Source organism: Callithrix jacchus, chromosome 9 (assembly GCF_049354715.1).
Source record: "Callithrix jacchus isolate 240 chromosome 9, calJac240_pri, whole genome shotgun sequence".
Lineage (NCBI taxonomy): Eukaryota > Metazoa > Chordata > Mammalia > Primates > Cebidae > Callithrix > Callithrix jacchus.
This window is the reverse complement of record NC_133510.1, coordinates 118,647,679-118,674,761: the sequence shown is the minus strand read 5'-3', so window position 1 is coordinate 118,674,761 and position 27,083 is coordinate 118,647,679. Positions and strand designations below refer to the sequence as shown.

The 27,083-nt window shown below is 44.6% G+C and overlaps 1 long non-coding RNA gene across 1 annotated transcript; it reads left to right on the top strand.

Annotated features, from left to right (window-relative positions):
* Window positions 1-25,343, top strand: LOC118144351 (uncharacterized). The gene is made up of 3 exons (XR_004729109.3): window positions 1-128; window positions 23,261-23,391; window positions 23,488-25,343. It is a non-coding gene; the product is annotated as an uncharacterized LOC118144351 (long non-coding RNA).
* The last annotated feature ends 1,740 nt before the right edge of the window (window positions 25,344-27,083 follow it).

Here is a 27,083-nt window from a genome sequence, read left to right as displayed (position 1 = left end):
GGTGGAAGAGAAACTCTAAACTGTACAGAATCAGAAAGTTCAGTCATCAAACCCATAAAACCATAAGAGGATTCCATTAGAACAACAACGTGTAAAAATAGAAGCTCCTTTCTAGCAGGCATTTGCTTGTAAGTATAGCTTTCAAGTGTGCATATCCTATTTTCTTGAATAGGAATCATATAAAAGGAATTTATTCATTTCTGTGGATCCTGGACATACTCTGAAGCAGTGCTACCAGTGGTGATTATTTCTGTACATGAAGTTGTATATCTTATGTATTTCCATTACAAACAATTGTTAATTATGCTCAAGAAAATACTGAATTATTCTCTTCTTTCTCTAGAAAACATGATTTCAAAGTTATTATATAGAGAAGAAATTATTAAGAGTTTGTAGCCAGAAGTTGGATAAAAAGTATTTTAGTGATATGAGAGGTAGTTAACTAATACAAATATTACGATCACCTTCTCTGGATTTTGTGATATTTGTAGTATTTTCATTTTTTAAAAAGTAGAAACTTGTGATCCACATCGTGACATATTCTCATTCTAAATAAGCATCTATGTTTGGCAGGTAATTTTATGTTTCTTTTCTTTTCCTCTGAAAGAGCTTCCAAATCATATAAGCTTCAGACCCCACATAAGCTGAATCTGTCCCTTTATGTTATTATAATTATACAATTTAATAAAATTTCATATCAGTCAATGAGTGTGTAAAAAACGAACAGCATTCATAAAAATGAAATTGCATGCTTTAGAACAGCCAATTGGATTTGAGTTGCTAAAAGCACTTGCAGTTGAACTAGATGTGGATGAGAAAACTTAAGAGATTAGGAGGAAAACAATCTTGATAATTTGGAAGGATTCTTCCTTTAGACGGGATTCTTCCTTTGCAGTGACTTTTGTTTCCTACCCCAAAGAAGCCAGAACCGCAGTCTGCAGGTAAGAAGCTGTGGATGTGTTTTATAAAAATGGCAAAGTAGAACTCTGATATTTGCTAACTGACTTCTCGACGGAGTGCTTCAGGCAGTCTCTACCAATAGTTGGGAAATGGCAGCTGAGAGAAAACAGACTTGTCTTTTTTTTTTTTTCCTGGACCACCAACTCCACTTTACAGATGGGAAAACTGAGGCCCAGAGAAGCAAAGTGCATTTCCTAGGGTCACACAGCCATTGCGCGGCAAAGCCGAGGCCCTAGGTCCCCAGACTGGATGTCCTTCTGTCTTTCTGTTTGTCTGCAGGTCTGGGTCAGTTTCTGTAGCTGGGAGAGGTGGCACGGGAAGTGAGAGGGCAGGCAGGAATTGGAACCTCTCACAGGCCTAACTTGTTAGGGCATTCATGATGTCACAATTAGGAAGGAAATGGACAGGGGAAGCCTGGGAAACCCCCCAGTGGCCCTCTGATTTCATCCAGCTGAATCCCCTCCAGGAATTACTCCCTGTCCTCTCACATGGCTGTGGTCTCAGCCTGAAATAAAAGGCCAGAAGCAGGAAGGGAAACCTGATGGAGCTTCCTCCACCTTCATTCTCTTGGATATAGAACACAGTAAAAAAAAAAAAAAAAAAAAATCTGAGCCCAGTTGTCATGGCAACCACCTGAGGTCTGAGTTTCTAGAATCACCAGTCAGAGAAGAATCAGGAAAATATACTGTGATTCTACCGGAAGAAACGCCACATTCCTGCTGTGGGGTGTCCTTGTTCGTGAACAGCCTTACCCGCTGGTGAGAATAGACAGAAAAGGATGTGGGGCTATTGCGCTCAGGACAGTGGAGGCTGGGGCTGAGTGAGGTATCCCAGGTGGAGAGAACAGGGACCCTCAGGTTGACTCAATTCTCTGCTGCTCCCTTGTGAAGCTGACAGGCTCAGGTTCAAAGATCAGAGAGCAGCTGGCAATCCCCTCCTTCCTTCCTCCCCTGGGCATGAAGAGGCTGAGCTGGTCTGCTTGGAAACCCACTGTTTCCTTTCTGGAGGCTCTGGCTGTGGCTACCTACAGGGATTGGCATTCCAGCTGTCTCCCATAAAACCCCCAGCTCTTTAAAATCCCCAGTTAAAGCCTAAGCTTCAATAAAAGTTGCCAGACCGGGTTTGGGGTAAGGGATCCGCATCTTCTGCACAGGCTGAGGACGCTGTAATGAGCCTGACTAGGAGGCACAGTCCTGGGCCTCTTCCCCTCATCTAAGCACACATGAAAGCGAGCTGTAGATTAGCTGAGACCCAGAGCATCTGAAAGACACACTCCAAGAGGCACATCAACTGCCAAAGGAGTCACCAAGAGGAGGCAGGGAGCGGGTCTTTAATGGTCCATTTACAAGATGAAAGTTCTAAGCGTTAGGAACTTGGATACAGCACGGCAAAGCTGCATTTTAAAGATTTCAAGAAAAAAGATAAAAAGTTAGAGGGTTAGAGGTGACTGCCTTCTGGCAGCTTCCCAGAAATGTATGCCAATTAGACAGAATTCCTTGCACATCGTGAGTCCTACAAAAAATATTTGTGAAATAAATAAATGAATAGGATGTGGTTTTTCCTATCACGCATTTCTGAGCCAGTGGTCTGACTTGTTATGTAATATATCCTGCGGTGGGCAAGGCCAGGCAGTTACCACGATGAAAAGGGGCAATTCTGCCCTTTCTCTGCTTCCAAACTTCTGCTTTGCAGACTGTCCTATAGAGCAAGTCTGAAGAACTCCAAGACCTACACAGGCCAGATGGGGGTGTGTGATGGCTAATACTGAATGTCAACTCGATTGGATTGAAGAATCCAAAGTACTGATCCTGGGTGTGTCTGTGAGGGTGTTGCCTAAGGAGATTAACATTTGAGTCAGTGGACTGTGAAAGGCGGACCCACCCTCAATCTGGGTGGGCACCATCTTATCAGCTGCCAGCACAGCCTGAATAAAAAGCAGGCAGAAGAACGTGGAAAGACTAGACTGGTTTAGTCTTCTGGCCTGCATCCTTCTCCCATGCTGGATGCTTCCTGCCCCCCAACTTCGGACTCCAAGTTCTTCAGCTTTGAGACTTGGACTAGCTTCCTTGATCCTCAGCTTTCAGATGGCCTACTGTAGGATCTTCCCTTGAGATCATGTGAGTCAGTACTCCTTAATAAACTCCTCTTTCTATCTATTCCATTAGTTCTGTCCCTCTAGAGAGCCATGACTAACACAGGGTGAGACATGAATGAAGTGAGCAGCGATGAGGGAGGAGAGGGCTCTGGTGATCTGGAGATCCCATGTCCCATCCACTAAAGGGGAGAGCCACTGCCCAGCTCCGGCCAACGGTGGCTCTGCAAGGTTTTAGGTCCAGTCACCAGATCATCTGGCTTTTCAAGAACACCCAGAACTACAAAAATTGTTTAAGGTGATACCCCTTACTTTAGAAATTATAGGCAACTAATTCATATTGTTAAAAGCACCATGCGGCCAAGCAAAACCCCACTGAGGGACACATCTGGACGTGGCATGTCAGTTAGTGAACGTGGACTTAATGTTTTGCTTCATCCACTCATCAGCTATTTACTGGGGGAGATGCTCAACCTGAGTCACGAAAGGTGAGCAGGATTTGGCAAAGTGGGCAAAGGTTGAACAAGACTGGCATTCCAGGTGGGGGGCACAGCAGGTGCAAAGGTGTGGAGAGATGCAAAAGCATCATGCCCATGGGGACACAGAAGGTCGGTGGGCATGGCTGAGACCAAGGGAGCAGTTTGGATGGGTCTCGAGCTGGGAACAGGTGGCTGATGTGATGGAGCCATCCGAAGGGTGATAACTCTAGTTTTGATGGGCATGGTGTTGTTGCTTGTAAAAGAACCATTTTACACTCAGTTGTCAATCAAGTTGATTTGACTGATGACCTCAGTGAAGGTTTGGAGCCTATCTAAAACATGAAGCTGGATGGGGCTTCCTTAACACCTGGTTCTGGAACCAGTTGATCAAGGTTCAAATCATGGCTCCTTGACTATGTAGCCACGTGACCTAAACTACCTATCCTCTCTGTGCCTCAATTTCCTTATCTGTAAAATGGAGACAATCACAGATTGGATTTCAGGACCGAGGGAGTTAACTCATCTAATAAACATGGAGTGATGCTTGGTGCACAGTGAGCAATGGACAAGTACCCCCCCCCTTTCTATTATAATCTCTCTTTTCCTTCCTTCTTACCTAAAGGGGCCAGACACATTCCTTGCTGTCTGGCCCTGGCCTTGGCAAAACACAGTCTGTGAATCAGAGGTTTAAAAGTTCTCTTCCTGAGCTGAAGATTCTGATTTCATGGCTGTGCATGCAGGAAATAAAACCCTGTTCTTCTAAATGGACTGGGAGAAGTATGAAATTACAACTAAGTTGGTTTGGAGTGTTTGTGTGGGTCTTTCACAAAGAGACAACCGTTAATCATGCACAATTACCCTGACCTGGGGTGAACTACAGTCTCTAGAACACAGAAGATTTCATTCCCGGGGGCGTCTGGAGATGCAAATACGTCTGCTCACCATCAGAGCACAGAAAACCAGCCCCTAACTGGCCTGAGGTCCAGCACATTTGCTTCTTAGCCTTAGAGACTCCCCTCTTTTCAGATCTGCTTTCACACTCAAATGCCCTTTCTAAGGAAGCACGTGTAGTTAGGAAAAATAAAAGGCTTTGGAGAACAGGGTCAAATCTGTCTCTGCTATTTAATAGGTGTGTGTGTGTGACTTTGGACAGGGGCTGTCTTCTCTCTTGTGGCCTCAGTGTTTCATTTCTAAGTTGGGCGAATAATACCTATCTCATCAGCTCATTATGTGGCCTAAGAGACATTAAAAGGGGTGCTGATGTGAACATCCCATTCATTGTGCAGCGGAGCTCAAAGAGTTGGAGGCACTTGTGCATGGTTGGACCCCAAGTAATCTGGAGTCTGACACATAGTGTATGCTCAGCAGATGATTGCCCCAGTCTAAGGGCTGACCTCTCTAGGTGGCCCCACCCCAGCCAGGAACTGGGGCAGAAGCCTTCATACTCCAACATGATAGAGAATGAGATTTTGATGTATAGATTTATTCCCTCCTCCTTTTCTCTTGAATATTCTTTCCTCCCTCCCCTCCCCTTCCCTCCTTTTCCCCTTTTCCTTCCTCTTCCCCTTCCCTTCCCCTTCTCCCTTCTCTCCCCTCACCTCCCCTTCTCTCCCCTTCCTTCCCCTTCCCCTCCTCTCCCTCCCCTCCCCTCCCCTCCCCTCCCCTCCCCCCCTCTTCTCTCCCCTCCCTTCCCCTTCCCTTTCCCTTTCTTCTTTCCCTCCTCTCCCTCCCCTCGCTTCCCCTCCCTTCCCTTCCCCTCCCCTCCCCTCAGGGATCATCAGCACATCAGCACATTAGAATATATTCACATCAGCATGCCTTTTAATGTCTCTTAGTCCACATAATGAACTGATGAGATAGACATTATTCACCCCAACTTAAAGATGAAACACTGAGGCCACAAGAGAGGAGACAGACCCTGTCCAAAGTCACACACAAACCTATTAAATTGCAGAGACAGATATGACCCTGTCCTCCAAAGGCTTTTTCTCCCCTCCTCTTTCCTTTGCCTCCCATCACCTCCTTTCTTCCCTCCCTCACTCACTTCTTCTCCCTCCTTTCCTTCTTCCTCTCTTTCTTTCTCTTTCCTTTCCACTCTTCTTTCCATTCTTAAACTCCTAATGAGCACGTGGGACAAGCCAGGCACTGGGACTAAACACAGGATAACATGAGACTGTATCTTCCTTCGTGTCTCGCCACAGATGACATGCGCAGCAGGCATTTAATAGGTTGCCTGTCTTTTGTGCTGTGGAAATGATCATTAAACTGATTAATCCATCAAGGCTCATGTTTCAACTTTTTTTGAAAAAAAAAAACAAGACAAAACCAATCATTTCCCCTCAGCTAAAATATATTACACATGGCCACAGTAGAAAACTGTCCCCTGCAGAAAAGTACTGAGAAGAATATAATAATTATTAATACTGCCACCACTCAATTTAACCACTGTCCGCATCATGCCGAATTTCCTTCCAGTCTCTCTCTTATGCGAGATGTATGTTTATTTTGTGTAATTAAACTCATTCTAAGTGTATATAGTTTGCATTCTACTTTCATAACAAGTGTATTTTTCCGTTAAGCAAGTGCAGTGTCTCATTAGTCATTTATTTCTTCATTCAATCAGCATATGCTTTTGGAGTGCCTACTGTGTCATTATCCTAGGTTCTGGGGACATAGCAGTGAATGGCATGAAGCAAAGTACCTGCCCTCTCAGATCTCACCTTCTAGTTCGGAGAAATGGTATGCAAAACAAATACATAAGATATATAGGTGTGAGATGATAATGCTAGATGTGATGAAGAAAAATGAAGCAGGAAAGGAAGCAAGGGTGTGTGTGTGCGTGTGTGTGTGTGTATATGTGTGTGTTTCAATTTTAAACAGCGTAGTTGTAGAGGCCTTAATGAGAAAATGGCATCCAGGCCTAGAACTGAAGTTGCTGAGGGAGTGAGCAAAAAGACCATCCAGGCAGAGGGAGCCACTGTGCAAAGGCCCTGGGGTGAGTGTGTGTGAGTACATTTAAGGGATCTCATGGAGGTCAGTGACTGGAAGGGAGTGATCGGGGTGGGGAGAATGGTAGGAGTTGGTGTCAGAAAAATAGCAGGGAGCAGATTTTTGAGGATTCATAAGACCTTGCAAGCTACGGTGAGAACTATGACTTTTTTTTTTTTTTTTTTTTTTTTTTGAGACAGAGTCTTGCTCTGTCACCATGCTAGAGTGCAATCTCAGCTCACTGCAAACTCTGCTTCTTAGGTTCAAGCGATTTTCCTGTCCCAACTTCCCTAGTAGCTGGGGTTACAGGTGCCTGCCACCCCGCCAGGCAAATGTTTGTACTTTTAGCATAGATGGGGTTTCACCATTGGCCAGGATGATCTTGATCTCTAGACCTTGTGATCTGCCCGCCTTGGCCTCCCAAAGTACTAGGATTATAGGCATGAGCCACCACACCCGGCCGACTGTGACTTTCATTAAGAGTATGATAAGAAGATTTTGGAAAGTTTTGAAAGCATAACCATCGTGTGAATTGACTTGTGATTTTAAAACCAAAGTCTAGCTGTTGCATTTATTGTAGGCTGTGATGGTTAATATTAGGTGTCAACTTGATTGGATTGAAGGATCCCTAGATAGGTGGTAGAAGTATTGTTTCTAGGTGTGTCTGTGAGGGTGCTGCCAGAGGAAATTGACATTCGAGTCAGTGGACTTGACGAGGAAGACCCACCCTCAATGTGGGTGACCACCATCCAGTCGGCTGGAACAAAGCAGGCAGAAGATGGGATGACCTTGCTTACTAAGTCTTCTGGCTCTCCTCCTTCTCCTGAGCTGGATGCTTCCTTCTACTCCTCCTGCCCTTGGACACCAGACTCCAGGTTCTTCAGCCTCTGGACTCTTGGATTTACATCAGTGATTTTCCAGGGGTTCCCAGGCCTTCGGCCAAAAACTAAAGTCTGCCCTGTAGGCTTTCCTACTTTTGAGGCTTTTGGACAGACTGAGCTACTACTGGCTACTCTCTTGCCCAGCTTGCAGACAGCCTATCATGGGACTTTGCTTTGTGATCCTGTGAGCCAATTCTCCCTGATAAGCTCCCTCTCATATATATGTATGTCCTATTAGTTCTGTCCTTCTGGAGAACCCTGAATAATACATAGGCTGTGGAAGACATAATAAAAGCCAGGAGTTTAGATAGAAAAGAGCCAGATGAGGGGGATGATCACCAGTTCTGAGTATAATCTTCATTTTTAATAAAGGTGTCATGTGGCTTTGTTGTAATTTACCTAGTCATTTTTCTAGAATTGAACATGTGATTATTTCCAATTTGTATTCCTATCCCACCTTTACTTATGAACACACCTGAATAATTTTCTTTAATTCAATTCCCAACTGAAATATCATATTCTCTCTGACCCTATCAGGAAAGATTGTGTGAATTGGACAGTACTTAGAAACAAGGAAGAGGCCTCCTTTCCTGGTGGTGTGGATACTCTTCCCTGGAGAAATTAGGCTACACTGACAGTCGCCTCATTGTGTCTCCCTCTTGCAGATTTGGGGATCGGTATAGATGCTGTTGGTGCTTCATCTGATCCCCTGGGGTCCTCTTTGCCAACTGAGTCTTCCCATCTCCCAGTTGCTGTGTGGGGTGTTGCCAACTGCTCATACTTCCAATTCTTCAGAGAATTGCTCTGCAGGGACTGGAGCCACTTTCCCTGCAGGAAACGGAGGGTTTTACATACCCTTCCATGGCAACCCATAGTCAGCGATGGGCTTATGCTGGGGCACAAAAATCAAGCCTCCTCATCTCAAGGCGTGCAGTGCAATTAACACTCCAGGGCTCACAGTGGGATCAGGATGAGGCTCGATTTCACCCGAAACCATATCGTTGCCTGGCTGCTAGTTCTCTTCTATCTTGTTTCTTCCATACCAATAGAGGTTTCTCTTAAGGGCGGTCTCAATAAATCACTGGCACCTAATCCTTGTTCCAGGCTTTGCTTCTAGGGCATCTGACCTAACCTAAGACAGGGTCATCTGTCCTGTGTATAATCAGCCAACACGGATACAGACACATTACCTATTTTTTTCTTTATTTATTTGCCTTGATGCCATTGTGTTCTGTTATGACATTGACCCATGAGTTGATTTTCAACAGCACCCAGATGTATAATGTACCCTTCTTAAAAGCATAATGTGTGTTTCGGCATCCGAAAATGTGGGTTTGAGTCCCGGCTTCCCTATTCTGCTAACTATACACCCTGGGCAGTTCCATGATCTCTTTGAGCCTCAGTTTTCTTAGCTGTGAAATGGAAGCAATAGAAATGCTGTCTCAAGTGAGGCATATGAAAGGCACTTTGCAACTGAGCACAGTTATGATTTGGCAGTTAAAGATGGTAATTGGAGAGTACTGATCTGAATTTTCATCAGATCTCTGAGATATGGTTTTACATGGACACTTGGCCCTTTTAGCTTCATACATGAAAAATCTCTCTCTAATTCATAAATTTCACCCAAAAATTTAGGCTCAGAGCCACCTTTATTCAAGGGCTTCAGGTATAGCATACCACCAGGTGGTAGTGTGGTTATATGTCCTAAGCAAAGCAATTTGTCCCTCATCTTCCAAAACTTCTATAAAGGTTTTGCGATATATTCCAGTCTATATACTCCTACTATTCTATGTAAAAGCACAATAAAGTCATGTAGAATTCTCCAGTGAAAGTTGTACACTTGCCAAGATATTTTTAAAAATTCATTTGCAGGGTGACTTAGCAAAACTCTTTGAACAACTGCAACCAGGCTCTCTTGGAGCAAAACCAATAAAAATATCAACCAGGTGATAAATCACGGAAGGGAGAGATTGGGAGGAAGTTTCCCTAGATGAGTTTTGAAGAAGGTTCATCATAGGAAATGGATGAAAACCTGGATTGTTTCCATACTAAGGCAGCCATGTGCCACTTGTCATACTTAAAATTCCATTCCATGCAGAATTTGGCACAGTAGGTGCTCAACAAATGTTAATAGAATCAATCAGTTCATCATTCAGTCAGCCCACACATGCATGAATAAATAATTAAGGACTGTAATGGCAGAATGTCTTTTCTCTGTAGGATAAGCATTAAGAAACTCATCTGATATAGACATATGCTTAAGTTTTGGGGGAAAATAAACTAGATTAAACAAGCAATGTAAATGGGATTGAGGTGTCAATTATCTGTGAACTTCTTTTTTAAGCTGAGACCTTGGGGAAGGAAATTGTTTGGAAAACTCTGCTGTGGCAGTTAGGAACCTGCTGGACCCTGAAGAAAATTAGTCTCACTCCACAGTGTGAAAGAAGGGAGAAAATCTTGAAGATCTGATTTTCTTTCCCTCAGGAAAGCAGTTTCCCTTGGCGAATCCTCATTCTTCATTCAGTGTTCTAATCTAGGCAGACTTGCAGGCCTCCTTGTAATTCCCTGTAGCAAATCTGAGGCCAGGACAAGATGCACATAGCATCTCCCTAAAAGCTCTGGGATGACACAAAGGAAATAAACTGAGAGGACATGAAAAAGAGATAGACGATTTGTCCCCCTAGCTAAGTTACATTCCTCTTTGGCTTAAGGTGTCTTTAGGGGTGTCTTTCTGCCCATTTCCTGGCTATTGATAACGCAGAAGCCAACATTTTTCTATAAGCTGGAGGTACTCCTGATGACATCTAGGCTGCTCGAAGTTGGATTCCAGGGAACTGGGCCTAAGGAAAGGAAGGACTTTTCCCTCTTGTGTTTGTACTAGCTAAAAACGCAAATGACTGCAAATCATAGAAGAGCTAATGACAGTGGCTTAAATCATCCACATATCAGAAGTCCTTGTGAGTATGCAGTAGACCATTGGCATTGGCTCAGTAAGCCAATAGCCTTTTCTTGGGAGCTCCTGGAATCCTCTTGGGCTATTCATCATGGCTGTAAGATGGCTACTTCCTGCAGTGCCAGAGGGGAAAGAAGAAAAGGGAAAATGGGAGGGCCGCATTAAGGCTATCTCTTTCTACCAAATTATAATGCTTGAAAAATTCTTCCTTGTGGGCGTTCATTTCTGTTCCCTGAACAGGACTACTCCCATAGCTGCAAGGGAGGCTGACCATGTAGGTCTTCAGCTTTCTAACCTGCATAGTGGATGGTAGCCAGGAAGAAGGGAGGAGGAATAACTCCTGGGTCTCTAGTCAGTAGTGTTGGCCCACTTTCTACAGCCTACTTTCCCAGTTCCTATTACTTACCTGGGGACCTAAGTCCCCATCTCAGCTGATAATTCACATCTGGAATGCCCACACAGATGAGAAGAAGACAACACTCACTTTATGCCACAAGCAGTGGCATGACAGTCAGACCCAGATTTATCCATGCGAGAGATTCCCAAAGACAACAGCTAACATCTGCTAAAGACTTACTTGCCAGGCACTGTGCTAGGCATATCACATTTGACTTTTTAAAGCACTAAAAAGGACTTTGAAATCACTCTATGTTACAGATGAAGAAACCAAGGCCCAGAGTTGTTGAGGGACTCGTCTGACTAAAAGAAGACATATTTTGAATTTGAACTAAGGCAATGTCATAGTTTTTCTCAGACATGGTCTTAGCTGCTATAGGCATGCACTCAGCTAAGTTCATTCAAGGTTGGCTTCTCTGCTATAGCAGCAGCCAGTGGCCACTTTCCTTCTTAGTCACAGACATGCCTGGGGTCCCTGCACCCACCCTGCCTTCAGGATCTATTGATGCTATTCTTCTAGGCCGGCAGTAAAATGACATTTATGAGGATTTTTCCCTTTGAAGTGGGAGTGTTTGCGCATTTCACTTTAAAGCAAGGGAAAAAACAAGAGCTCAAGCAGATAAATAACTGCAGCCTTGGAGAAAGAGCATGACGCCTGCAGATGCAGTCCCTACTCATATCAGGTCATCTTAGACGGAAAGATCTTTATTCATCTCTCTTAGCTGACTCTTTTTACGAGCTACTTGCCCCCATTTTCATCTCCTGTACTTAAAAACAAACTGCCTACTTTTGAAAGAACGTCTTTAGTTCTTCTCTTCTATAAATGTTTCTTTCTTTTGCCCTGTTTTTTCCTTTGGGGTGGAAGGACATGCTTCCCAATTCTCAGGTTATAGTATTTGCCCCGAAGATTTGGAATGACGTAGAATTTTGGAATACTGGTATTGCCACTTACTAGCTGTGTGACATTGGGTGAGTGGCAACTCCTCTGGGTCTTTTTCCTCCTCTATAAATTGGGCATGATAATATCTACCTCCAAGGTTGTTGGGGGAGTCACTCTAGAATGACTCACTCTAAATTTCCTGAGGAAAGGAGTGTGCTATTTCTACCTTTTCTAGGCTAACTGAAGAATCTAATTGGCCTTCTGTCAAATTTTGATATGTTCACTTATGTGTTGTATATCACAATATGCTATCCTATCCTATTCATCCATTCTCCATCCAGCACCCACTCATTCATCCATCTGTCATCCATCCATCCATCCATCCATCCATCCATCTGTAGGTGATGTGTCTTCAGAATATACCACTGACTTCTTCCACTGCTATCACCTGGGAAAGTCTTGCCATTTTCCCCTTGGATTATTCCAACAGCCTCCTAATTAACCTTTCTGCCCATACCTGTGTTCCCCTTAAGTTCTGTTTTCAACCCAGAGGCCAGATTTATTTTGTTAAAATATAAAATCATGTCATTTTTGCTCCAAACCCTCCAATGATTCCCATCTCACCCACTGTAAAAGCCTAGTTTTTATTATGACCGCCATCCTCTCTGACCCCATCTTATGCTTCTCTCTCTCTGTGCTCCAGCTACATGGGCACCCTTGTTGCCCTTTGAATCCTGCAGGCATGGTCCTGCCTTAGGGACTTTGCACTTTGGGGAATGCTCTTTCATCCGCTATTCTCGTAGAGTCCTTATTCCCAGTTTTTGCACAAATATCCTCTTCTCAGTGAGATCTTCTCTGATGGTCCTATTTAATATTCCCACCCCTTTTCTACCCTAACAACTCATAAGCCTCTTCCTTGTCCTCTGTATTTTCTCTTTAGCACTTATTACCACTTAACATACAACATGCTTTATTTATTGTCTCTCTCTTCCACTATAATATAAATGTTGTGATGGCAGGGACTTTTGTCAGGTTTGTTCTTTGCTACATGCCTTTACTTACATTCCTGTTACCTAGAAAATGCTTGGCATAAAGTAGGTCCTCAGAAAATGTGTTGAATAAGTGTGTGTGTGTGTGTGTGTGTGTGCAAAACACCCACCATCCTGTAATGTTGGAAGAAAGAAATTTATCCAAAAGAAGTTTTATAATATATATGAAGAATTTACAGTATGTGTCGACTTAGAGACAGCAATATTAGTTTCTCAAATGTTTTAAAAAAATATTCATGGATGTGTCTAAGAGCCAATTTAGCTCTAAAGATGTTCATCCATTTATTACTTATGATTAAAAAGTGAAAACAACTAAAATGTATGAATAGGGGAATGATGAAATAAAGTGTTCCTATGTAGGCATTTGTGAGATGCTGTAGTACTAGTTGACATAGGATGTCCATGTCATGTTAAAAAAGCACACGAATGTATGAAAAGATACTGCTATTGTTGGAATGTCTTCTCCAAAATTCATGCTGAAATTTAATTGCCAATGTAATGATTTGGGAGGTAGGGACTTTAAGAGCTGATTAGGTCATAAGAGCTCCATTCCTGTGAATGAATTAATACTGTTATCATTGGAGTGGGTTAGTTACCAAGTGAGTGGGCTCCTGGCAAAATAATAATTTGGTCCACATTTTCTCCCATTCTCAAGCACACAATTCCTTGCCATGTGATGTCTTCCACCATGCTGTGATCCAGCAAGAAGTCCCCACTGGATGTGCCCCTTGATTTGGAATTTTCCAGACTCCAGAACTTTGAGTCAAATAAACATCTCTTGTTTATAAGTTACCCAGTCTACGGTACCTAGAAGACAAGACAACAAAATATTAGCAATACTCTATCTTAGGGAACAAGTGTAATTGTTATCTATTTGTGTTGCCTTGAATATTTTCAATAATAAACTATAATAGGTTTTGTAATGTTAAAAATGAAGTTTTGTGAAATAAATTTGAATAGAATTATTTTAAAAAGTGATCTTAGGTGAATTAGGACCAAACGAGCTCTATGAAGCTTAGAAAGTCAATTCTAATAGGTAATGAAGGCCACAGGATTTGCATTTTACAAGCTCCCCATGCTACCTATTAATACCATGTTTGTTCTTCCTGCTTGTTTATATCTGTGTCTCCAGAAGCTTACAAGAAGTAGATAGCCAAGGTAATTTATGTAGTTTGCTCAGTCAGACACTTCAAGTCTGGGGAGAAAGAAAAGACACATTATGCTTGTCTGATTGTAAATAACTCAGGTTGTGATTTTCCATGGATATAGTTTATCTCATGGTCATTCCTGTCTTCTTCCTTAGGCTAATGCAGGCTTCAAGGAGACCCTGAGGTAGTAATAAATGGTGGATAAAACCAATACTGCTGTTTACCCTTTTAAGTATTTTGAGTTTCTAACAGCTTCCCTTTTTGACTCCTTAGAGTCAAGATAGGGGTGATGTGGAGTAAAGGTCAACAAACTTTTTCTGTGAAAGCCCAGACAGTAAATGTTTTAGCCTTTGCAGGTCATAAGATCTTTGTCACAACTACTCAGCTGTGTGACTGTAGTGTGAAACCAGCCATAGATGATAGGTAAGTAAGTGCACATGCCTGAGTGCCAATCAAATGTTATCTATGGACACTCACTTCTATAATTTTTACATATCACAAAATATTCTTCTTCTTTTGACTCCTCCTCCCACCCCAACCATTTAAAAATGTAAAACCAATCTTAGATTGTGTGCATGTGAAAGGAAGTGGTGGACTGGACTTGGCCCCTCTGGCTGTAGTTTACTGACCTCTGCTGTAAGGAACGGGATGGAGTTTATACCATTGAAATTGCTATTATTTTTAATGATGTGGAAATAGTGATTTTTTTTTACTTAAAATAAATGAGTATATGCTTTTATAACACAGGGTACCAGATGTCATGAAAATGTATATTTTTCTGATGCACAATATGTAATTTTTAAACTGGCTCAGATATTGTGTCAGATGAATTGATAACTGCAATATATAAAACATATGAAACTAATTCCAGGAAATACCTTATATTTATGTCCTTGGGTCTGAATTTCTGAGCTCTCTGTGTTTAGGGATGGAATTTGGTTTATTCAAAGAGTAGCAGGTTATATATCTTGATGGCTACATTAGCTCAATATTTTGTTTCCTTTCTGGAGCAGGTCAGCCTTACAGACTGTTTTACTTTGCAGCAATTACATTTGCTTATCGCCATGAAACAGAATTTCATTTGAAGCCAGTTATTAATGTCTAAAATGCACTTCCAGGAAATAATTTTGAACATTTTATTTATTAAAAAGAACTCAGTGTTTGTTCAAAGGCATTGATGTAATTTACAAAGTTCGATATTAGATATTTTATGAGGCAATATAAAAATGCCATTTTGCAAGGCCCCATTGCTTAATTGTACTGTGGTACATTCAATGTCAGAATAAGGTGCTATTTTGTATTCTGCTTTTATGGCACTAATTAGTAAGTTTATTAAGAGAATCAGCAAATGAAAAACCTTCCACTTTTCCCAGCCCTGGATTCTTCTGATTTGTGAATTTACTTTTATGAAACATCTTCAAAAGGTACATAAAAGAAGCCTCTCTACTTATACACCTCACCTTTTTGGGGATTTAATTATGTCTGGGAAATCTGGGACATATGCTATTGTATCAGATCTTGCTGTACCTCACCAATATTCTCTTGGCACTTGTCAAGAACATGCATATGGTGCCAACTGCAAGCACCTGAGACTCTCCACCTAAGGGCTTTCTCTTGGTCTCAGTGACAGGCAGGATAGAAATACTGGGGAGTCAACACCCCAGGGGCAGTCCTTTTTCAACAGCAGATGAGTGTAAGATAATAAATACCCGGCTTCTTCCCCACTCAGGGAGCATAACTCTAAAGCATATTCAGTGCAGTCTTTCATAGTTCCCCATAAGATTCAGTTTCCAGCTGACCACTGTGGGAACCTGCTCCACAATGCAGTGTATCAGGTCTGCATAACATGTTATCCCAAAACTCAGTGACTTAAAGCAACAAATACCTACTATTGTACAGTGGGGTAGGGTTTCAGATAAGGATTAGTTGGGTATATCTGGCAGGATCTCCTGAAGTGAAGATGTTGGCCAGGGCTGGGATCTCATCTAAAGGCTTGACTGAAGCTGAAGCATCTGTTTCCAAGCTTACTCCCATGGTTGTTGGCAGGAGACCTCAGTTGTTCACTACATGGGCCTCTCCATAGGGCCGAGTGTCTTCTGACATGGTTTCTGGTTTCCTAGAATATGACAGTGGCTGTCCACAGAAACTAACAATTTGTTTTTCCTCTCAGACTGGGGCAATTTTGTCTTCTCTATTATTCAGGATAGACTAGTTGCTAAAAACCACCACCACAACAAAATCTTCAAAATTTCCATGGCTTAACTCAAAATAAGTTTGTTTCTTGCTCATTTTCTTATAGGTTGTTGGCAGAGCAGGGGTGGTGAAGACCCTGCTCCATGCAGTCATTCAGGGCCCCAGGTGCCTTCCATACTGGGCTCTGCTTCCTTTTATTCCTTAGCATCTTCTCAATCCAGATGGCAAATGGGGATTGTGAAAGGAGCCTGGAGCTTCTGAGAAAGACACTTTTGTTAGGGCAGCTGGGTTTGGAAGTGGCACACCTCATGGCTGCCCAGGTTCATTGGCCAGAATTCACACTCATGATCTTACCTAATTGCAAAGGACGCTGGGAAATATGATATTGTTGGGTGCCAAGGGGAAGGAAGTTAGTGGGTTTTGGGGGAGTAGCCAGCTAGGCTCTCCTACATCTTCTAACAACCCCCAAAGAAATGGCTATAACTGAAAATAACCCCGTTTATTGAGCTCCTTGACACAGGTCAAGCCCTTTTCCATATTCTGCCTTATTTCAGTCTGATGACACTTTCAAGCAATAGTAGAAGCAAATGCATATGGCTCTGACTATGGCAACTTAACCCCTACAGCAACCCTGTTAGGGCTATTTGCCTTTTATATTATTTGCATTTTAGAGAAGAGGTTTTTATTTGCATATTATTATTTGCATTTTAGAGATGAGGAAACTGAGGCACAGAGAGGTTTGGTCAATTGCTAAAATCACACAGCTCAACAGTGATAGGGCTGGGATTTGAACTCAAATCCTGAGTCCTTTCTAAGCCACACCTGGTGTGTGACTCCCAGGACAGGACCAGCCTTGTTTTGATCCTCCTTGGGAGGAGTGAATGCAACTGTGCTGTCTAGTGTGATTAAAAATCTCTGCGGCAGTTGGAGCTTAAGGAGGCTCTTTCCAGATCACCCCCCCCTTTCCCTTTCCTAATGAGCCCGGAGACGCCGGCAGGACGGCGGCAGCCAATGGACAATTAGCGGAGAGGGCTGTCCCAAACGTGCTGGGCCCAGCATTAGGGCCCTAAGTGTCTGCTTATTAAATCAAAACTTGGTCTGGAGCTGGCGGCTCTGTCCCTAACCTCCCCCTGGGACGCCACACATAGCCCTTCTCGAGGCAGCCCCCTGGGATACAGCTCAGTCCACAGGATCTGGGGAAAACACAACCAGAGAAAGGCAGGAAGACATTCCGGCCCAGCACAAAGGCCCAGGCGTCAGAGGAGATGGGTGGGCACATTCCTCTGCACAACAACAGAGGGGATCACCACGCACCTCCTGTGTTGGGTGTGAGGTCAAGCCTCTCACCTCTTCGAGCCTCAGTTTCCTCCTCTGTACAATGGGGATTTTCCAGTGTCTGACTCATCAGGACGGCATGAAATGATGCTCATAAAGGCTTAGCTCCTGGCTTGGAGCAGAGTAGGGACCCGAACAATGCTCTCAGTTACTTAATACAATGCAGACTAATTGAACCAACCCCACAGCTTGGGTGCTGGAGCCAAGGAATCTGCATTGTGTAGATTCTACATCAGGACTGGAAGCATAATAAAGGTGGATAAATAATGCTTTGAACAGAGGTCAGCAAACTTTAAAGGTCCAGAGAGTCAATATTTTCAGCCTTGCTAGCCACACTGTCCCAACTTCTCAGCTCTGCTGATACATATGAAAGCAGCCACAGATGACCCACATTGAATGAGCCAGGCTGTGTTCCAATAAAACTTTATTTGTGAACATTGAATTTTAAATTTCATATCATTTTCACATGCCATAAAATAATTCTCTTTTTTTGATTTGTTTCTCAAGCCTTTGACATATCCTATTTGTAGCTCATAGATTATATAGAAATAGGCAGTGTGTCAAATTTGACCCGAGGGCTGCAGTTTGCAAAACCCTGTTCTGGAACAGTGCTGTTGTTTGGAAATATAATGTGCCTCCTGCATAATTTTTAGTTTTCTAGTAGCCATATTTAAAAGCAAAATTTAAAAAAAGAACTAAATGAAATGTACTTTAATAATATAATCTGTTTAACCTAGTACATACAAAGTATTATTATTATTTTTTACTTATTTTTATTTTTTGAGACAGGGTCTTACTCTGTTGCCCAGGCTGAAGTGCAGTGGTGTGATGCCAGCTCACTGCAGCTTCAACCTGCTGGGCTCAAGCAATCCTTTCCCCTCAGCCTCCAGAGTAGCTGAGACTACAGGTGCCTACCACTATGCCCAGCTAATTGTTTAGTTTTTGTAGAGATGGGGTCTCACTATGTTGCCCTAGCTGGTCTCAAACTCGTGGGCTCAAGCAATCCTCCTGCCTTAGCCTCCCAAGTGCTGGGATTACAGGCCACTTGTTCTTATATGTGCACATGGACTATCATATAATAAATATAAAAGTATTAATGAGATATTCTACATTCTCTGTGTGCATGTGTGTGTACCAAGTCTTTGAAATCTGATATGTTTTATACTTACAGTCATCTCAGTTCAGTCTAACTCATTTCAATCACTCTATAGCCACCTAAGCTGCTGGTTCTCAGAGTGGATAACATGGTTCTAGATGACATGGTTTCTGTCTGATGACATGCCAGACTATGCAGTGGCTTGGCCATCCCCCATTTCAAAGAATGGAGAAACCGAGGCCCAGAGAGGAAAAGCAGCTTTTCTGAGGTCACACAGCAAGGCAAGCTGCACAAAGTGCTTAATGTGACTTCTCAGAGGCCAGGGTCTCTGCCCTTTTCTACCGTGCTTATGCCCAAATCCTTTTGCTACCCAAACTGTAACCTCCATAATCCTGATGCCTGATGACCACCATCTTTCCAGCACACCCCCACTGAAGGCCACCTCCAACATGTCCTGACCTCACAGGGGATTCCAGTGTCTTGGCTGCTTCCTATCCTTCACTTCTTCACTTCCCACCTCAATCTACCATTTCTAAGACCCAGACGTCTGAGTCTCCTTGCTTATACCCTTGCTGTATATTTCCCCCCTTCCTCCCTTAGAGGTGCCTTGAGAAAACTCATCTGACCCTCCCCATTCCTCTGTCCTTTTCTGGGGCTGCAAACTGCTGGGGGACCACGATGATGGTGAGTTTGCTGCACCGACCTGGCTGGTCTATGGCACTCAGCTAGATATTCAACAGCACACTACCTAGTTGTTGCTATGATATATGGTGAACATTGACAATCAGCTGACTTTAAGGAGACTCCTCAATAATCTGAGTGGACCCCATCTAAATCAGTTGAGGACTCTGAGAGCAAAAACAGGATTCTGGAGAAGAAGAAATTCTGCTTCAAGATGAGGGCATCAGCCCCTGCCCGAGTTCCAGCCTGCCCTATGCACTTTGGACTTTGCCAGCCTCCACAACTAGTGAATCAAATCCTTAAAATAAGTCTCCTCTTGATTCTGTTTCTCTGGAGAACCCTGGGTGACACCATAGCCCTCTTCTCTGCTGACTTTTTCACTTTGAATTCCTGCCCAATCCCCTCTAGAGAGCCATTGGTGCCACTCAGAAATGCCTTTGCTTTCTCACTGTCTCTTTTCTGTCTTCAGCCTCCATATCCCTTCCTTATCCTGCCCTGACCACCTGTAACAAAAAAACACCCAAACTCCATCAAAGTCAGTACCCCCTTAACCCTTCTTTGTTTTTGCCCCCCACCAAGCCTCAGTGACTGACTCATTTTGTTTGGCATCTGTTTCTGTAAGCTCCAAGGAGGCGGGGACGTGGCTTAGTTCCAAGCTTAGAATAGTGCTGGTGCATAGTAGGGACTCAACGAATAACAGTTGAAAGTATTGCTGAAGGCATGAGCTCATTAAGTTACCCATTTTCCTTCTCAAGTGGGCACTCGTATTAAACCTCATTTTACAGATGAGGAACCTGAGACTCAGATTTAAGACACGTGTTCACATCTGCAGGACAAGGAGGTGGCAGAGTCAGATGTGAACTCGGACTTGTCTCTCTGTCTGACTGGCTGAATGCTGCTGTTGACTGCAGGGTGCCAACCTGGGACGCCTGCTATGGAGGAACGGTGGGAAACAGATGCCCAGCCAGCAGGGATGAAGCTGCCTGCTGCACTGAACTGAGAGCTGGGGCTGCAGGCAGGCGCAGCAGCTCACGATGGTGCAATCTTGGCCAAATCTTGGTTTGTTAAGCCTTGGTTTCCCCATCTGTGTCATGGTCATCATCATACATACTTTGCAAATTTCTTCTTTTACTAAATCTGCTAAAACTAGCCACATTCCTCATAGCCACGGTCAGGACTCTTCTTCTCTCCAGACTTCATTTTCTGCTTTCCCAGAAGCCCCAGCCTGGCCCCCTCAGCATCACAGACACCCTCACTCTGCTTCCTACTTAAGGCCCCTCTGCCTCCAGCTAACACATGCAGATGGGGAGTAACTTCCTCTGTTCCCTGGAGTTAGTTCCTCCATCACCTACAACCTCCTGGATGTCAAGTCCCGAAGCCTCTCACATCTTTCATCCTGCCAGCCCACTCACCCTGCAGGCCAGGCCCTACCTTGCTGCATAAGGGTATGATCTGGCTCTGCCTCATACCGGCCAGCTTTGTGACCACACACAGCCCTTTTCTCTCTCAGAGCCTCAGTTTGTACATCTGTAAAGTGTGGACATAGTGCTGAGCTTGTGGAGTTTATGTGAGCACTGGAAAGAGATGCAAAAGTGTGGAACAAGCATCATCATGGCACACAGCAAAGACTTGTGCCCAGCCTTGAGTGCTTCCTCTTTAAGTCTTAGAATCAGGCAGACCTGGGTTTGAACTCCAGCTCTGCCTTCCACTAACCCTGTGGACTTGGGCAGGCAACATAATCTCTCTTACTTTGTTTTCCTTTATGTCAAATGTTGGTAAAAATGCCACCTCTCTTATTAGCTGTCATGAGGATTATTTGAGAGAGTGTTTGAGGCGGTGGATGCTGTAGGGCTCACCGTAGCCTTGGTTCTCCTCCTTTTCCCAAGTACACATATAGACTGCATTTCCCAGCCTCCCTTGCAGTTAAGTGAGGGTCTTCTGATGCAGTTCTGGCCAAGGGAAGGTGGGCCTGCCTCTTAACAAACTCCTACACAATTCTCCATGCCCTTTCTTCCCTCCCCTATCAGCTAGATGCAAATATCTAGGGATCTAATGCCCTCAAGCCCTAATTCTCAAAGCATACCCTGTGGATCAGCAGCATCTCCCAGGTACATGTCAGAAATGCAAATTCAACACACCCTTGCTGTCCCACAGATAAGCTACTGAGTTGGGGGGGGGGGGGTCGCTTTTTTTTTTTTTTTTTTTTTTTTTTGAGATGGAGTTTTGCTCTTGTTACCCAGGCTGCAGTGCAATGGCACAATCTTGGCTCACTGCAATCTCTGCCTCCTGGGTTCAAGGAATTCTCCTGCCTCAGCCTCCCGAGTAGCTGGGACTACAGGCACCCACCACCATATCCAGCTAACTTTTTTGTATTTTTAGTAGAGACAGAGTTTCACCATGTTGACCAGGATGGTCTTGATCTCTTGACCTCATGATTTATCCACCTTGGTGGGAGTTGCTTGTTATAGCAGCTAGCCTGACTATGCAATATTTAAAGTAGTTGGCACAGACTAGGTACTGAAAAGTTGGAGTCTATTATTACAGAGGTGATCACAACTCTTTCCTTCTCCCTCGAGGTTTAGCATGAGAGTTTCGGAGAACATTAAGGAGCCAGAGTGCAATGGCAAGGATGGGACAGGAAGCCATGCACTGGGGAGCGCTTGCATTCAATAACAAACTCTGTCTGCATTGCAGCTGCTAGGGGTAGGCGGTGGAGGGATATTGCCCACAGTAAATGACCTCCCCAGGCAAGGTGGCAGGAAGCCGGAGACAGGCATCAGCTCAGCATCCTCCAATTAGCTGCCATCTCTGACCCCATCAGGCTGGAGGAAGTGCTGGCACTTACCAGCACTCAGGCCCACCTGCCTGGAGGGCTGGCAGCCTCAGCAGCTGGGGTGGCGGCACCTGAAGGTCTCGGCCTAACAGAGCCTCACTTATTCCAGAGATCTGCAAAGGGTTAGTGGGTGGGAGGCTGGGAGGTGGGGAGGAAGTATCAGGGAGCAATCACATGACGTCAGGCTGACCTCTCAGCCCAGCCCTGGGGGCAGACATGCCACGTGTGGCCAGGCCAGACCTTATTTTCTTGGAGTTCTGGGGAAGGGACTGCTCCAAAAGTTGGAAAAATCTCTACTTTCCAGGAGCTGTCTGTGAGGTTTCAGGGAAGAATGCCAATCGCTATGGTTGGAATGGTTAGAGAGCATTTGCAGTCCATTACAATGCCCCAGGCCACCGGAACACCTGGGACTATCCATGTGACCCTCCCCACTCCTGATTAGCATCATGGAACACATTTATTGATTGCACACTAACACCTGGAATGGCGCTAAGCATTCCATGGGCATCATCTCATTTGCAACCCAGGATATCACTCTCCCTGTGTTACGGATGGGGAAACAGGCACAGTGAGGAGCAGCCACCTGCCTTGGTTGACTCCTGGGTGAAATGGTAAGGTTGAGATGTGAGTTAAATGGGCTGATTCTGAGGACCCCATTCTGTACTTTTTAAAAAAATGGTGGTAAAACTGACATAACATAAAATTTGCTATTTAAAATATCTTATGTGTACACTTCAGTGACATTAAGTGCATTCACATTGCTGTGCACTCAAGGTGCCCCATCCATTTCCAGAACTTTTTCATCACCCCAAATTGAAACTCTATCAATTAAACATGCACTTTTCATTCCCCTTTCCCCCAGTCCCTTTCAATGACCATTCCACTTTGTCCCGATGAATTTATAAGGGACCTCTTATAAGTAGAATCATACAGTATTCATCGTTGCGTGCCTGGCTTATTTCACTTAGCATTACATCCCCAAGGTTCATCTGTGTTGTAACATACATTAGAATTTCCTTTTCAAGGTTGCGTAATATTCCACTGTGTATATAGACCACATTTTGTTCATCCATGCACAGGTTGATGGACATTTGGGTTGTTTCCACCTTTTGCCTATTGTGAATCATGCTGCTATGAATGTTTCTGTACAAGTATCTGTTCAAATCCCCGCATTCTGTATTTTGGGGTGTATAGCTAGAAGTAATTATTGGGTCAAGTGATAATTCCATGTTTAAGTTTTTGAGGAACCTCCACACTGGTTTCCTCAGCAGCTGCACCTTTTTGCATTCCCACCAGCAATGCACAGGGCAGGCCGGATTCTTAACCACCACACTCTCCTTCCTCTCTGAGCAGCCTGCATTTGTCCCGCCCTGGAGGAGAGGCAAAGACTAAAAAGCCATCCCTTTACCAAGGGGGCTCACATCCTGGTAAGTGTAACACCTTGTCTTTATAATGCAATATCTGGGTGAAGCCTCACGGCCGTGGGAGGCAGACCATTTAGCACTGTTATCCTTGTTTTACAGAGGAATAAGGTGATACAGAGGAATGATGTCGTGCTGCCCAAGGTTACTCTTTCCATGGTCCCATCTGGGACAGTGGAGGTCACCAGGATGTACCTTGTCGACCCCGTTCTGCAGACCATAGATAATGCACCTATGGTAGCCCCAACTGCCGGGCTGAGCCGAGGCCACGCCCCCAGAGAAAGCTCCCAGCCAATGAGTGCACATGTAGGGGCTCTAAGGAGGGCCTGCCCATTCCTAGGAGACCCAGGGCTCCCAGCATGGTTGACCTGGGTATGAGGATGCCCCATCATCATTGTTCTTGTATCAATACTGTCCACCCATAGCCTTCTCTCCTCCTTTTCCTGTCACTCAAGGTCAAGGTCTGATAACTCTTCCAGCCTGGTCAGGCTTCCTCTTTGTTTTCCTTCTCATTGGCATTTCCTCTAATAAAATCCCTGAATGTTTAATCCTGTCTTAGTCTGCTTTTGGAGAATTTGGACTAATGCATTGAACTTATGGAGGTTCAGTCACCTCTTTTTAAAGGGGACGAAACTCAGGACCAAGGACAAAAAGAATGTCCAAAGTCAGGCCAGGCACAGTGGCTCACAACTGTAATTCCAGCACTTTGGGAGGCTGAGGTGGCTGGATCATGAGGTCAGGAGTTTGAGACCAGCATGAACCACATGGTGAAACCCTGTCTCTACTAAAAATACAAAAATTAGCCAGGCGTTTTGGCACGTGCCTGTAGTCCCAGTTACTCGGGAGGATGAGGCAGGAGAATCACTGGAACCAAGAAGGAGGAGGTTGCAATGAGCTGAGATAATAACACTGCGCTCCAGCCTGGGAAACAGCACGAGATTCTGTCTCAAAAAAAAAAAAAAAGAAAAGAAAAGAATGCCTAAGGTCAGTGGGGGAAATGGCAGCAGAGCTGGGATCGGAATTTCGTCTCCTGACTCACTCAGATAAAGCTTGGTGTGGTGCATGATCTGACACGACGTTGGGGAGGAGTTTCAGGATGATAGGGTATTCAGAGGGGAAACTAGGGAGCTGGTTGTGGGACAGTCTGGGGGAAGGGTTAGTGCAGGGTCCCGACAGAGGGAAGGGTTAGTGCAGGGTCCCAGGGCAAGAGTGGCCCTGCAGTGTTTAATGGAAGTAGACTGGGTCTCCTATAAGGTTCATGAGGGATAGGGGTGCCGGGAGTCAAGAGGTGATGTCAGTGGGGAGGACAGGGCTGCTGCCCTAGACCCAGGCAGGAGTTCAGATTTTTTTCTAAATGGAGTGGGGCCCCATTTGAATGCTTTAAGTTGAAGCCTGCTGTGACCCAACTTACATTTTGAAGCCACTCTGGCCATCATGGGAAGGATGCACAGAGAGAATGCTGCACCTGTTATGAGCCTGGTGCTCACTTCTAAATAAGGAAGCCGGATCAGGGTCAGGAGGCTGCTGCTGTGCCCAGGTGAGAGAGACAGCTTTGGCTTAGGCCTTGCAGAGTGAGATGCAACGGTCAAACTGCAGAGGGAATGCTAGGAGAATTACACTGTGTGGAACTGGATGATGGAGCCAATGATGAGGTGTGGCGGGGGGGTGTGGATAAAGAATCTGAGTGTCCCAGGTTTCTTGGCTGCTTGTGTATTCACTAAGAAATGGTCATTGAGACTTTACACTTCCAGAAACTCTGTGGGATACTGACATAGAAAGGGCTTCTCTGATCAAAAGCTGCATGTAGTGACTCACACCTGTAGTCCCAGCACCTTGGGAGGCCGAGGCAGGAGGATCACTTGAGCCCAGAATTTCAAGACCAGCCTGGGTAAGGTGAGATCCTGTCTCTATGAAAAATATATTAAAAATTAGCTGGGCATGGGAGTGTCACCTGGACTCTGAGCTACTCAGGAGGCCGAGATGAGAGGATCGCTCATATAGGAGGTTGAGGTTGCAGTGAGCTATTGCATTCCAGCCCGGTGACAGAGAGATACCTCTCTCTCTCTCTCTCTCTCTCTCTCTCCTCTCTCTCTCCTCTCTCTCCCTCTCTCTCTCTCTCTCTCTCTCTCTCTCTCTCTCTCTCTCTCTCCTCTCTCTCTCCTCTCTCTCCCTCTCTCTCTCTCTCTCTCTCACACACACACACACACACACACACAATTTTAAAAAGCTGTATAATTTCACATCAAAACAAAGAAAGGGTCACAATAAGAGTGCAAAACAGAAGGTACAAGTTCTAGTTAATAAATTTTACCTAAAAGTCCTGAAAACTAGTAATTTTTTTCCAAAAAGCTATTTTTGTGCTTACAGTTTAAATACCTGGGGTTGAACTCAGGATGGGTCTCTTACTTGCTGTGTGACCTTAGGCAAGTCACTGCACCTCTCTGAGCCCCAGTGTCCCCTCTGTAATTAGAAGCAATAATGTCTTCTTCTCGGAGGTGTTGTGAGGAATAATTAAGATATGTGTTCCAGGACAGAACCTGTATCTAGACAACTTTTAAAAACCGAATGCATGTTATACATACATTCCTATGTTTATCATATTTGTATATTACTTTCAATATATAAATGTATGTTTTCAAAAATAGATAACCAGCATTGTGATTTCACTGATGTTATTACTTAATGTGAGGTTAAAGAAAAAATACTAGTATTTCAGGTGATACAGGGATATTATGAAAATGGAAAGGTGAGTTCATCAACAGCCAAGCTTTGGGAAGCACCGAGATCATGGATGCAAATGAGTTTAGCGACTCTGGACGCTCAGTGGGTGCTCCAGAAATGCTGGTTAAATGGATGTCTTTGGAGAAAGCATGAGCAAGAGGCGCCCTGGCCGTTTTTCAGTGGACTTCTGCAGTATCTCCGTCCTCAGCTTCCTCCCCTCTTTTCCCTCCCCTTCCCTCCCCTCCCCTCCAGTGCCCCCCCCCCCCCAGTCTTTACAAGTTTATCAAGACTAGTCTGCCCCCATCAGGGCTCTGGGCAGGTCCCTGAAGAAGATTAAACAAGATGAATATTTCATAGCCCTTGACTGACAACTGCCAAGGACCTGTTGTGGGTCTGGCGCCCACATCTAGTTAAGGAAGGGGGGCGGGCAGAGGGGAGGAGGAGGAAAAGCCCATAGACTGAGCCATTGATCCGCTGGGTCCAATCTGCACTGATGAAACGCTCAGCTCCCAGCTCCCAAGCCAAAGGCAGCAAGTAATGGGTTTTAAGAGGCACAAGGCCAGTGGTAGCCTGGCCACCCAGCCCCCTTGGGGCCCACAGAGGCACCACCAGGCCCCCAAAGACCCATTTCTCTGTCTCCAGCTGTGGTCCCTCTGTCCTCATGGTGCCAGCCCAGTCCTTTTAACAAGCTGAACTCATTGTTTCCGACGCCTCCAACTCATTACCCCATTAAGGCCTGACGCCAGGCTCCTTTCACAGGGGGACCCAGATGACAGGGTGGCAAGGCGCCGCTCTGTCTGGGGACTCTGAGGAGGTAGGCAAAGACCCCAGGTAGCCTCGAAGAAATCCCATGGAGACAGCTGTGACAATGTGGAATCCTCTCTTCCATCTGCTCCTTGAACTCTGAGACTGGGGTTAGAGTAGTTCTTCCAGTGAAGCTGAAATACGGATTATTACTCTTCTTACCTCAGCTGTTC